Below are 14,343 nucleotides of genomic sequence, written 5' to 3'. Positions count from 1 at the left end.
CCTTCCTTCCTTCCTTCCTTCCCTTCCTTTCCTTCCTTTCCTTTCCTTCCTTTCTTTCTTTTATTTATTTTTGTCTTTTTGTCTTTTTTCGTGACCGGCAACGGATCGCAACCCTCAGTGTCGCGCCCGTACCGGACCGGGACCGGCAACGGGATCGCAACCCTCGGTGTTGCCCCCGCTCCTCGCCCAGCCAGTGAGCGGCTGGTCTGTATGTGGGATCCGAACCCTCGGCGGGAGCGCCGCCACGCTTCCCAAGTGGCGCACTGTAGCAGTGTGCCACCGGGCCGGCCCCTAATTTTTCTTTATTATCTGTGTCACTTTGCTTTGTGGTTGTGTCTGAGAGAGCTTTGCTTAACCCAAGGTTGCTAACATTTACTACTGTTTTCTTCTAAGAGTTTTATAATTTTAGCTCTTACATTTAGGTCTTTGATCCATTTGGGGTTAACTTTTATGTATGGTGTGAAGTAGAGCTCCAACTTTATTCTTTTGCATATGGATACCCAGTTATCTCAGTACCATTTGTTGAATATTCTTTGCCCATTAAATTGTCTTGGCACCTTGTCAAAAAATCAGTTGCATTTCTTTTATGTTTTTCATTGGGAAACTGACATGATGAAAACAGTTTTTTTGAAGATTTATTTGATTGAGTGTGCAAGTTGAAATAAGGAGTGGGAAAGATCAGGAGAGTAGAAATGACATCATAGAACTGTACTGTACATGTAAGGTTTTATAATCCATTAAGCGCTTGGGATTTAGTGAGGTGTACTATTTATAAAATGTGAATACACAAACTTTGGCCATTTCTGCCTTTTTTATAATGGTCAGAAAACAACTACTCAAAGAGAATTTGCCTGCTTTTGTTCTTAAGGCAAATTCCTATTAGGAAGGGATAGCTTTGTGAAAAATAAAGTGTAGGCATTTGACTCTTGCTGTCCTGTGAGGAATTGAAATTGTGAGTGAAGTTACAAATTCTTGGGTTGTTGTATTTCGCATAGAACATTAGTTCTGTCCTAAAGCATTTGTATAATTTTCAAGTTAAATTTGATTTTTGATTTAGGAGATTAAACCCTCAAGCTATTCTTTTTTTTTTTTTTAAAAGATGACCGGTAAGGGGATCTTAACCCTTGACTTGGTGTTGTCAGCACCACGCTCAGCCAGTGAGCGAACCGGCCATCCCCATGTGGGATCCGAACCCGGGGCCTTGGTGTTATCAGCACCGCACTCTCCCGAGTGAGCCACGGGCCGGCCCAACCCTCAAGCTATTCTAATGTGTACATTATTATAAAGAAACAAAATTGGGAAATACTGCTAATCTCTGTCTAACAGGATTTTTTTTTGCTATTTGGGAAAAGACCACATTAAAAAAGAGGCATTTCGTAACTTTTCAGGTCTAACAAAAACAGGGTTTATTTGTTTTGGACAAAGTCCCCCCCCACCCAATCTCTTTAATGGTTTAAAATTGAAATAATACAGTGTGGGAATGGGGTTGTTGATTTTCTAAGATTATATCTGTTATTTTAAAGTTTTATAAATTATTGTGTGTATCTCTAGCTTAGTTCTTACTAAATATGCAAAGGAAGTGGGTCTTAATTAACCTATTTTCATGACATCAAGTACGTGATTAGTACTGTTGAGTCTTTGAGGCTAATATAAGTCAGCTGATACTCTCTATATTACATTGTTAATCTTTTTCAGAAATATTAGTTTTTGGAACCAGTTCAACTTCTTGAGGTAACTGCTGCTTCAAAAGCAGACAGCAGAGTACTTGACCTTAGTTTATTACCTTTTATGTTTGGTGACTTGGTTGGGTGTACTTGAATGTGGTACATTTTAGGCAAGGTAGTGAAAGCTGAATGCTGCTCTAGAAATTCAGTGATTTCATTTGTGACCTTCTTTAAAAATCATAGTTAAGGGACCCTAACATATAAGTATGCATTACCTTATTTTCTCTTTATACATAGTAGACACTTAGTAAATTTAAAAAAAAAATGTTTACAGGGTGCTACTGTGAACCATTAATTTTTCTGAGCTGAAAGGGAGTTTGGAGATTTTCTGGTTCAAGTTTCTCCCTACCTCTCCTGCCTTTGTACCAGAGGCTGAGGGAGGAGGGATGACTTGCCGAAGCATCGAGTGTGTGCCGGCTCACAGTGATTTGAGATCTTTAGTACACTGACCACTGACCTACTAATAGGGTGACCAGAGGGTCCCTTTCTCCTGTAATGGTCCTGGTTTGGATGGTAAATTATATGGTCACCCCACCTAGTAACCATTACATAGCTTAGAAAATTAGGAGTCTTTCTAATATTCCTAGATGTGTTACTGAAATGCTTTGTGAGGCAGCATTTTATATGCTTTTGTCCAGCAGTTTGTATTTAATCTTGTAGGTGTAAAGGTCTTTGACATTAGCATCTGAACTGAATACTAGCAAAGTATTGTTAGTTCTCTTTTTAAAAAAGAAAAACTGTATATTGAACTAATTTTAGAGAAGTTGCCAAAGTAGTAGGAAGAGTTCCCTTATGTTGCTGACCTGATCTCCTTTCCCTAAGGTTAACAACTTCCATAGCCACAGTACAATTATTAAGAACAGGAAATTAACATTGGTACAATATTATTAACCAGATTATATACCTTGTTAGAATTTTACCAATTTTTCTATTAATATCCTTTTTCTGTTCCAGAATCCTAAATGCATTTAGTTATTTCTCTTTAGTCTCCTCTAGTTGGTATCTCTTCCTCAGTCTTTGGTTATTTTTTATGACCTTGACACTTTTGAAGGTTATTGATCAGTTTTTCATAGGATGTCCCTCAGTTTGGATTTATTCCATGTTTTCTCATGAACAGAGTGAGGTTATGCATTCCTTCTCAGTGCTCTCAATGGGAGGTTCATGATGTTGATCTGGTGGTGATTACTTTGATTATGTGGTTAAGATGCTGTCTGCTGGTCTTTCTACTGTAGTTGATAAGTATCTTGTGGGAGATACTTCAAGACTTTGCAAGTAATGTTTCTCCTCAAACTTTGGCCCATTAATCTTAGCAACTGGTGGATACTGTCGGCAACATTTATTAATTTGTGGTTGTCTAATTGTGACTTTCTATTTCCCTCTTCTACATTTGATAATTGTAATTCTGTGAGGAAGAATTAGAATGTATCTTCTTCATTTCTTCATTCTTTCTCTTCATTTATTTATTTGATTCTTTATTCATATCATCATAGACTCATGGGTATATATTTTATTGTCTGGGTTGAAATCCAGTACTGTCATTGTTTTGTTGCTCCAGTTGTTCTAGCTTTGACCATCAGGAGTTCCTTCAGGTTGACTCCTGTGTTTTTTCAACAAGCCCCCATCTTTATTTATTTTTTCAAAAGCATTTCTTTACTTTCTGGCACCACATGATTTTCCAGGCTTATCTTGTATTTCTTCTGCCCCGGTCCTGGGATCAACCACTTCTCTAAGAAACCCTGGTTCTTTTTAAGAGAGAATGGTGTTAGAGACCAAGATCTGGGCCGTATGTGTGTTTATTGTTATGGAAGTGTCATTGCTGGCCCTTCCAGCAGACTGAGCTAGGAAATACATGTATGTATACTAATTCACATATATACAGATATTTATGTTTTTGTATGTATCTGTATATACATTAAAAACCATGAGTTTATACTGATAGCTCCAATTCTACTGCAGCACCTCTGGGTTTGTTTTAATTTTCCCTTTTTCCATGTTTGTTAACTTTCTCCAACAGTGAGAAACTTGACTCTCATCTACAGTCTATTTCTTCAATACTAGTATGCACATTAGTTTCAGAATTTCTAATCCTGTCCCTTCACTTTTGGTTTCAATTGCTTTTTTTTATGATTATGTGATACATTACTCTGGTTCTAAGAGTCAGAGTTATACAAAAAAGATATCCTTAGATAAGTGTTACCCTCATCCCTGCTACACAGTTCCTGTTTCCCTTTTTCCCCCACCTACACCTGTAGGTAACTGATCTCTTTAATTTCTGGTTTGTCCTTCCTGTAGTTTTTTTTTTTGCACACAAATGAGTAGATACCTATACATTTTCTTATATTCCCTTTCTTACATGAAGGTAGCATACTATACTTTTTTTTGGCTTTCCTTTTATCAGTTAAAAGTAAATCCTGGAAATCACTCTGTTTCAGTTTATAGAGATCTTCCCCATTCTTTTTTATAGCTGTACAGCATAGTTTATTCAGCCACTCATATATATTGGCATTTAGGTTGTTTCTTATATTTTGTAGTTACAGAGTTGTTTCAACGAATAATAGTGTGTTACATATTTTTTGTTATTGGAGGTTTCTCTTCAGAGTAGCTTCCTAAATATATACATAACTTTTTAACACTTTCTGATACATTATAAACTTTTTTACATATTTAATTAAGTGCATCATTTTTGTCTTGTTTTTATGTAACTTTGTTTTTTAAATAACTTTTCATTAACTTAGTCTGTATAACTATCATAAATAGCTGTTTAATAGTTGGTCTTATTAATACAGCATAGTTTGCTTAATAATGTCCCAATTACTGGGATATTTGAATTGTTTTCATTACTTTGCTTTAAGCATCTTATCAAGATTTGTACATTAGATGGGAAGTTGAACTGCTTGAACTCTTCTTATCCTGAAAATTCTGAGAGAGTATGAAATATATTGTGTTTTGTTCTTTTGAGTCTTTTCGTTGGGCTATATTCTCAAAAGTGAATTCAAGAACATGGTATTGTTATGGTTGTTATTGTTTGGCAGAAATATGACTCCAATTTATAACACTATCAACTTGCTAATTATCACTTTGGGAAAAAACTGTAGTGTGTTTTGAAGTGAACCAGACTGGTTGGTTTCTTCTCTAGGTGATTTTTATCTAGAAGAACCTCTGAAACAGAAACTCATACTTGGGGAATTAATTACCCAATTTACTCTTTTTTTACTCTTCTAATTCAGGAGCTTAAAAATGATAGCAAAAAGGTAAGGCAAGCCAAGTCTCCAGAACTACATAATATGATTTATAAAAAAATGAATGACCTAGTAAGGAAGAAGAAGAAATATCTTTAGAACCAAGGGATTTAAAAACATTTTTATTTCGGAGATGTAGAGAGACAAAGCAAAATATAAAATAACATCACACTTAAAAGGTTAGAAGGGGAAGTTCTTCCCTTATTTCATCATTTCTTCCCAGTTTTTTTTTTTAAATAAAGTTTTTTTTTTTTTGATGGCTGGCCAGTATGGAGATCCAAGCCCTTGATCTTGGTGTTATAACACCACATTCTAACCAACTGTGCTAACCGGCCAGCCTAAATTTTTTTTTTTTTAGAAATACTTATTGAATTTGCTTAAATGAAGGAAGTTTAAATGATACAGAAATGAAAAATATTAGAAATTTACACACAACAAAAAGTGAATATAAATTAGCCAACCCCATGGACATTTCCAGTTAAACATTCTTATAAATGCATATTCACATTTTTTCTTTATATAGAGATAACAGATACATAAATGACATGATGATTCTAGCAAAAAAATAAAATCAGAGATGCTAAAAATGTTCTCTAGTTTTAAAAATAGTATGGAATACATTTCAACATTTTCCATGAATGTACTCCTGATTTAATTCCATGATTTTATCATGCCAGAAGCAAGGTTGGTTTAAATTTATTTAAACAGATGTTGGTATCGTAACACACTGGCTTATTAATAATTAAGGCATTTTACATGAAAGAATAAATTTGCTAAATACCTGCAGTAGAGAATGGGAGACAGCTGACCAGTGACACAGAAGACTGCCAAGTGGCACAGAAAATCCTGTGTAAGATATTTAAATTTGCTGTTTTATCAATCTGCTCATTGTGTAATTGTAGCCAGCAGTGTTCAGCATCTGAGGCAACAGATAGGACTACTTAGGATTAGAAGACTTATGGTGGGGAAAAATGAAAGGTCATTTTATTTATTTATTTATTTATTTATTTATTTTTGTCTTTTGTCTTTTTCCGTGTCCGGCAACGGATCGCAACCCTCAGTGTTGCCCCCGTACCGGACCGGGGACCGGCAACGGGATCGCAACACTCGGCGTTGCTCCCGCGCCTTGCTCAGCCAGTGAGCGGGAACCGGTCTGTATGTGGGATCCGAACCCTCGGGCGGGAGCGCTGCCGCGCTTCCCAAGCGGCGCACTTATCCAGTGCGCCACCGGGCCGGCCCGGGACAAAACATTTTTAATGTTGATTATTTGCTATGATGTTTTAAACTTTCAAGGTCTTCTCAACGTAAGAAAATAGCTGCACACATTTGTTTTTTTTTATAAAACACAATCTTAAAATTAATGATGATTGGTCTTCGTGGTTCCTAGTAGTAAGTCCTGTCTTATTTTTTCACATAGAAAAAAATTATATTCTTATGCAAGATTGAAATAAGTCCCAGTAGTTCTTAAACAATGTTACCAAATAACCATATAAATCTCAAATGCTGCAAAGGTGAGCAGTCTTCATCGTGTACTTTCACTTCATTGAAGTTGAAGCTACTCCTTTTGGATTTTTTCCACTTCAGTGTGAAGTAGACTGTTAGGGTTTCATTAGTGGTTTCATTATGTGGCTTTTTAAAAGAAAAAATGGTTTTGACTTCTTCCACATTTCACAGATGAGACCTTTTTTTTTTGAAATTCTATAGTCCAGGGATGTTTTGAATAACCAAATGTTCTTTCGTAGATGAAATCTCTCAATGCAACTGTAATAAATAAGTGTCTACATCCTTAGCTATATTGCCAGTATATCCTGGAACCAAAGTAAGATGGTTTTCCTGTTTCCACAATCCACTTAATTGTTGTTTTAAACTGAATATTTCCATCCTTTATAATTTCTGTTTTGGATGATAGTTCTGACCACCACTTTTTTATGACTGCTCAAAGCCAGTTTAAACCAATTATTACATATTCTTCAAATTTGCTTTTAAGTAGTGACTTTATTTATTTATTTTTTTTCCTTTTTGTCTTTTTTCGTGACCGGCAACGGATCGCAACCCTCGGTGTTGCGCCCGTACCTCACTCAGCCAGTGAGCAGCCGGTCTGTATGTGGGATCCGAACCCTCGGCGGGAGCGCCACTGCGCTCCCAAGCGGCGCACTGTAGCAGTGCGCCACCGGGCCGGCCCATAAGTAGTGACTTTAATAGAGGCAACAAGTCTACAGGACTGCCAAGTGAAATATATTGTTTTTCTTCCTGTAAACTATTGGTGAGCACAGGGAGGTAATCTACCACAATTCCAAGATCTTCTGTCTCACCAAATAAGCTACAAGTTCACTTATATTTCTCTTTCTCCCAAAAGTTAAAGCTACATTCAGTCTCAAATTCCTACTGAACAAAATGTGGACCATTGTTTCATGATTCTGAGAAACCTCAGGAAGAAACCTAGTATATTTTGATGATGGACTTTGTGTTTGTGAAGAACCAGAACCATTGGAGTTAGCCAAATATGTTTGACTATCGTGGTATAATTTTTCAGGCAGGTGGCCTGCATAAACCAGTTAATTTTCTTTATTTGCCATGTCACAACCCCCACTTTTAGGGGACTGTTTTTGTCTGTAACAAGGATTTGGGAAGGGATGATGAACTTTCTTCCTGTGATGGATCATCTTTTTTTTTTTTTTCCTTTTTGTCTTTTTTCGTGACCGGTAACGGGATCGCAACCCTCGGTGTTGTGCCTGCACCGCGCTCAACCAGTGAGCGGACCGGTCTCTATATGGGATCCGAACCCTCGGCGGGAGTGCCGCCGCACTCCCAAGCGCCCCACTCTACTGAGTGCGCCACTGGGCCGGCCCAGTGATGGATCATCTTATGTAGTTTATCTGGGTTTTTCGTAGCTTGTCCAGCTGTTCTATTTATGTAAGCAGCCAACTGTTTTAGAGATTCTCAACCTCCTTTGTGTTCTTTTTTTTTATTATTCCTTTTTTGTCTTTTTTCGTGTCCGGCAACGGATCGCAACCCTCAGTGTCGCGCCCGTACCGGACTGAGACCGGCAATGGGATCGCAACCCTCGGTGTTGCGCCTGCACCTCGCTCAGCCAGTGAGCGGGAACCGGTCTGTATGTGGGATCCGAACCCTCAGCGGGAGCGCCACTGTGCTCCCAAGCGGCGCACTGTAGCAGTGCGCCACCGGGCCGGCCCCTTCGTGTTCTTATTAGTGAAATTAGAGATCCTTTTTCTAGGAATATCAATGGGATGATCCTCGATTTTATTACAAAAGTTCCATTTTTTTTAACATCTTGGGTTTCAGATGCCAGAATCTCTTAAATATTGGTGACTCATGGTACCATGGTGCCTCAGCCCAGGCTTCCTAAATAATGTATTTTTAATGTAACAGCTGGATTGGAACAATAGAACCAATATGTGATCAGAAAATTAAATTTTTCAGGCCGAGCCCGTGGCGCACTCGGGAGAGTGCGGCGCTGGGAGTGCAGCAGCGCTCCTGCTGCGGGTTCAGATCCTATATAGGGATGGCCAGTGCGATGCGCTCGCTGGTTGTGCGCGGTGCGGCCGGTCACAAAAAGGACAAAAAAAAAGAAAATTAAATTCTTCTTTACAGCTATTTTTTTTCTTTTGGTGGCTGGCGAGTACAGAGATTGAACCCTGGACTTCGTTGTTAACGAGCACCACGCTCTAACCAACTGAGCTAACTGGCTAGCCCTAAAGCTAAATTTTTAAAAGGTTTTCTCTTTTAAATTAGTTGTGACTTCTGTTGCATATAGGCCCACATACATTTTCTGTAAGAATGCATCTACTGTGAAAGTCATTTGAAAATTTTGTTTACAAATTTTTTTTTTCCAGGAATACATTCTTCTGTAAAGTTAGGTATGTTTACTGCAGTTTATCTTTTTTTTTTTTTTTTTTTTTTTTTAAAAAGATGACCAGTAAGGGGATCTCAACCCTTGGCTTGGTGTTGTCAGCACCACGCTCAGCCAGTGAGCAAACCGGCCATCCCTATATGGGATCCGAACCCGGGGCCTTGGTGTTATCAGCACCGCACTCTCCCGAGTGAGCCACGGGCCGGCCCATGTTTACTGCAGTTTAAAAAAAAATCTGGTATTGATTTGAGTTGAGTGCATTTGAAGCTCCTAATTTACCTAGAGAGAGTTATACCCTGAATTGCTTTAGTTTCTACATTGAATTCTGAGTTGTTCTTTAGTTCTTAGTATCATAGAATTTAAGGATTTTGAAAGTAGTTTAGAAATTTTCTGGACTACTACTTATTGGATGCAATTGTTTTTATTACACTATTTAAAAGTACTACTTCAGAAGTGGAATGCTGAAAGGGGGAATTGAGCTCTTATATAACCATGTAGCTCTTTTTAAAATAAAAATGGTATTATTAGTATGGAAGCTTGGATAAGAAAAAAATCTCACATTTCTGTCACCCTATATTTGCTGCTTTATGCATATGCAAAGCATAATCAATACTGTGCATAAAGTTTTTGTTTTCTGCCTTTTTCCACACCAGGCATATGTTTTCTTGTTTTGACAGACATCCTGCTTATTAAAATGTCCATAAACTATTTCATTAATTATATACATATTAATTTACTTAACTGTTCTCTTAACCTTTAGAGGACTTCCATTTCCTTCTTAGTAACTTTTTTATTGCTTGTACAGCTAAAGAATTCAAACAAGTAACTAATAGTAATACTTTTGACCCAGTTTACGGGCTGGCCAGTTAGTTGGTTAGAGTGTGGTGTCGATGACACCAAGGCCCAGGGTTCGATCCCTGTACTGGCCAGCCCCCAAAAATACCTTATGGCTCTGGAATAATGAAAAGACAAAGAGTCTGAAACTTGGAGTATGAATCTTGACTCGGCAAATCTATGTGGTCATGGGCAAATCCCATAATCTCCTTGAGTTCTTGTTTTCTCTTCTGTAAATTGGGGAAAATACTGTGTCTCCCTCTTTTTCAAAGGATTGTGATAATGATTAAGTGGGATAATGAAAGAGAAAATACTTTCTAAACCTTAAAGTACTATGAAGTTTCTAAGGCAGGAAATGCACTCAACTTATTTGACATTGTAAACACAGTACAAGAAGCATTTGTTTCTGTTTATCAAAATTCCTGGTGAAAACAGTTTGAGAATTAAAATATGGTGGGTTTTTTTTGTGTTGTTCTGATATTTTATTTTTATTATTTTTACCAGTTTCCAGTATGGTTTCAGGTTATCACAGGTATCAGTTTTGAGTTTGGTCAGCATCTTGAGTTTCCCAGGAATCATATTCTTAATTCATATTAATACTTAGATTTAAAAAGGATTCCTTATGTTAGAAGACTAGATAAAAGAAGGAAATGTGTAGAGGTTTTTGTTTCTTGTGTTTTTGTTATTTGCCATTTTTTGTGCTCAGGGACTTGAATTCAAAGGGCCTTTTATGTTTAGGTTATATTGGAACCTGCAGATCCAATGTCTTTACCTTTCATATTTAACAGTTTATTTTAGTGAAGAAATGTAGGTATTTCACATTGTTTGAGTTTGCCTAAGAGTAAATTCTTTGGATAGAATTAAGGCACAAAGATGTTCTTTGAGGAACTCACAGATAAGCCATCTATAATGTGTTTTAACAGTGTTAAATCTTGAATGCCAGGTCAAGTGAATTGTTTTACTTCAAGGAGCAAAACAGAAATCAATATTTGGTCATCATAAATTACAGTTCATAAGCACTTTTAAAATAACAACCCATTTTCTTCAGTTAACTGTTATATATATTTATCAAACACAGAGTGTGGGTACAGAAAGGAAGTTTCCCTATGCCTTTAGTGAAATCAAAGGCTTAAAGCTTTGGTCTGGTGTGGTGTGAAAATTAGTGTCAGTGATAAGGATGATTGTGAGAAGCTTCCAATTGGCTAAATAGCCTTCAGAAATATACTGCTGGTTACTGTTTCTGATTTTTCTCGAGTATTTAGAGAGAAAAGTCACGATTCTTTTGTTTTCCAGGATAATATTTATGAAATACCTTAACTGCTATTCAACTGAAAGCTAAACTGAATGGAAAAGAACAACTGGTAATGGTAAACTGAGGATGCTCAAGGGAGAAGCAATGGAATCTTGAGAAAGAGTAAGAGAAATAGAGAAGAGAAGGGAAACACTGGTCATTGTTTTGATACCACAGATTAAGCTAACAGTGCCTGACGCTTAGTAGGCACACCATAGTTATTTATTTAGTGATCAATAGTTCAGATGTAATTCAATAGCGGTATGTGCTAGCTGTTGAGGAGATATAAAAGAAACCTGAGATGTGGTCTCTGCCTCTTAGGGACTCTAGTCAAACAGTTAAAGAATTTAAGGTGCTTTCTAAATAGAGGTAGGAGATCAGAGCCTTGAAAGTTAGTGAGGCATAGAGGAATGGGAAGTAGGATTTGGGCAGACTTGAAGTGAAAGGGAAGGACATCTGTAGTTGAGGGAAATGGCATGAACAGAGTCTTGGTCAGCAGTTAGGAAATGATGTATGGTGTGTTTGGGGTAGAAGACCCACTTAGTTGAAATGGAAAGCAGTGAATGTGTAGTGCATGTGACAGTTTTGGAGATCCTTTGGATATCTAGCTGTATAATTTGTACTTTTATCCAGTACCAAGTGGAGGTTTTTGGAAACCTGAGACCTACTGACATGTTTGGTCATTAAAGGAAGATGAAGATTGTGTTGGATGGATTGAAATAGACAGGAAGTGTGGAGACTATATGCTAGGTCATTGAAGGTTTTCCAAGATGTGGAAGCACATCCAGTCTATAGGGAAATGAAAAGGAAAGGACAATAATATCAAGAAAGCTATCATAAAGGAAGAAATATAGGGTTTTGAATATCCTGATGAAAGAAAAGAATTAAAGTGACTCCAAGGTTTTGAGACTGGAAAATGATGCTGTCATTGATGGGGTAAGAAAGGTGTAGGATCTAATTTTATACCTTATTTTGAGATAGTGGGCAGATAAATTCAGTTTAGGATATGTTGGATTTGAAATGAATGTGATGTTCATCGAATTAAACAAATGGAGATACCTGAAGATGTTTGGAAATAGGGAGATGGAAGTCAGATGAGCAGAAAGAGTTGGAAAAACAAATCTGATAATATAAACATAATGGAGAGAGTGAAGAGAAAGACAAAGATTTTTAGTAGTCCATGCAGTGTCTGATTATTTGAGGAGGATGAGGAAGCTACAGAAAAGAGGAAGAAGCTGCTGAGAAAAAAGGAGAACCAAGGAAACACAACCTTTAAGCTTTCTGGAATAGGTTCCCACTGAGCTTTGTTTTTATGTATTGGGAACTGATGAGGAATTCTTCCCTGTGTTTCTTTATAAGTCTGAAATTAGTCCTTAAAGGACTTTGGTTTGGATAGTTATATTTAAGTCTGTACTTTTGCTTATTTTCTGTATTCACAAACTTTATAATTAAAAAAGTTAAAAATAATAATATTTAAATCACTATCTCCCTTGGTTACTCCTGTTGCTTTGGGGGTTCTGGGTGGTAGTTATTGTGAAATCATTAATTTGAATCCACATTTTTCGTCCTACCAGCCGCACTGCGCTCAGCCAGTGAGTGCTGTGAGCGCACCGGCCATCCCTATATAGGATCCGAACCCGCGGCGGGAGCGCTGCTGCACTCCCAGCGCTGCACTCTCCCGAGCGCGCCAAGGGCTCCGCCCTGAATCCACATTTTTCAATAACAGATCTTTATGTGCTCATCAGGAATTAAGCATAGCACGATAAACTTAGTGTTACTACACTTAATTGATAAATTTTAAGCAGAAGAAAATAAACTTTTAGTTAGCTGATCTTTGCCTCATTGTTGTGGATTGATGTGTAATTTCTTAGGCTTTTTGAAATAATGAAAATAGCTGTGGATGGTGAATTTGTGATCCTAAGGAGTCTGGCTTTCAACTGCTTCATTCAATATTTACCAATTGGGAGCTGATGGTTTGGCAAACTGTTACATATGGAATGTAGAACAAAGTGTACTTGGGATACTTTTTCCATAGTTTCTAAAGAGAAATCTGCTTTCTTGTTTATGTATTCTGGCTTTAATCATTCGGTAGATGTTTATTGTGCACTGATAGTGTGTCCTGGGCTAAGCACTGAGGAATTAGAAGACACAATCTTTGCCCTCAAGAAATTTACAGCCCTAGTTCAGGAGACAGAAGATAAATAAATAGCAATCAGTAATAAGCACAGAGCCTATGGGAGCTGGACAAGGATCACTTAGGGGGATGGGTGGAAGATGATTGGGAGGAATGAGGGGATTCAGAGGCTTCCCGGAGAAGGGGATACATCTAGCCGGCCCTGTGGCACACTTGGGATAGTGCAGTGCTGGGAGTGCAGCGACGCTCCCACCGTGGGTTCAGATCCTATATAGGAATGGCCGGTGAGCTCACTGGCAGAGCGCGGTGCGGGCCACACCACACCAAGGGCTGCAATCCCCTTACCAGTCACGAAAAAAGACAAAAAAAAAAAAACATTGTTAGGCCGGCCCGTGGCTCACTCGGTAGAGTGCGGTGCTGATAACACCAAGGCCACGGGTTCGGATCCTATATAGGGATGGCCGGTTTGCTCACTAGCTGAGCGTGGTGCTGACAACACCAAGCCAAGGGTTGAGATCCCCTTACCGGTCATCTTTAAAAAAAAAAAAAAGAAGGGGATACATCTAAACTGAATATAGAAGGACGAATGGGCCATATGAAGTCTAGCAGTGGGATAAAGAGTATTCCAGCAGGGAATCAGCACATACAGAGATTCAGGACAGTGAAAAATGACTTGCTCATTATTACTAGAGCAAGGGTTTGTAGGGGAGAAATGGACAAGTAATCAGAGGCCAGAGTAAGGGCCTTATAAGCTAAGGAGCTTGGAGTTCACTTGGATGACAGTGGGCAGCTATTAAAGCTGTATACTGGAGAATGATACAGCCAATTTGTGTTTTAGAAGGACCCTCTGAAGCCTTTTTGGAGGGTGGATTGGGTTTTATGTTTGGAGTGAATAATTCAAATCCAAGATTGATGTGTGAATTAGAATTTTTACTTGGGACTATTTATTTATTTATTTACTTATTAATTATTATTATTATTATTATTTTGTTGTTGTTGGCGGTGGTGGTGGCTGGCTGGTATGGGGATCCAAACCCTTGACCTTTGTGTTGTGACACTGTGCTCTAACCAACTGAGCTAACTGCCAGCCTTCTTAGGACTTTTAAATAGATTGTGTATACTTTTCCTAAGGATGACTTTTCAGTTTACCTTTTTGTCTTCAATTTTCCAAACTTATAAATATCTTTAGATTTTTTTTTTTTTTTTTTTTTTTTTTTTTTTTTTTTTTTTTCCGTGTCCGGCAACGGATC

The 14,343-nt window shown here is 37.9% G+C and overlaps 1 pseudogene; it reads right to left on the bottom strand.

Annotated features, from left to right (window-relative positions):
* Positions 1-6,715: 6,715 nt before the first annotated feature.
* The window catches only part of LOC103606132, a 23,345-nt pseudogene continuing 15,717 nt past the window's right edge, over positions 6,716-14,343 (bottom strand).

The sequence above is a fragment of the Galeopterus variegatus genome, unplaced genomic scaffold (assembly GCF_000696425.1).
Source record: "Galeopterus variegatus unplaced genomic scaffold, G_variegatus-3.0.2 Scaffold142, whole genome shotgun sequence".
Classification (NCBI taxonomy): domain Eukaryota; kingdom Metazoa; phylum Chordata; class Mammalia; order Dermoptera; family Cynocephalidae; genus Galeopterus; species Galeopterus variegatus.
Note: the sequence above shows the minus strand (reverse complement) of the source record. Positions and strands in the feature narration are given on the sequence as shown.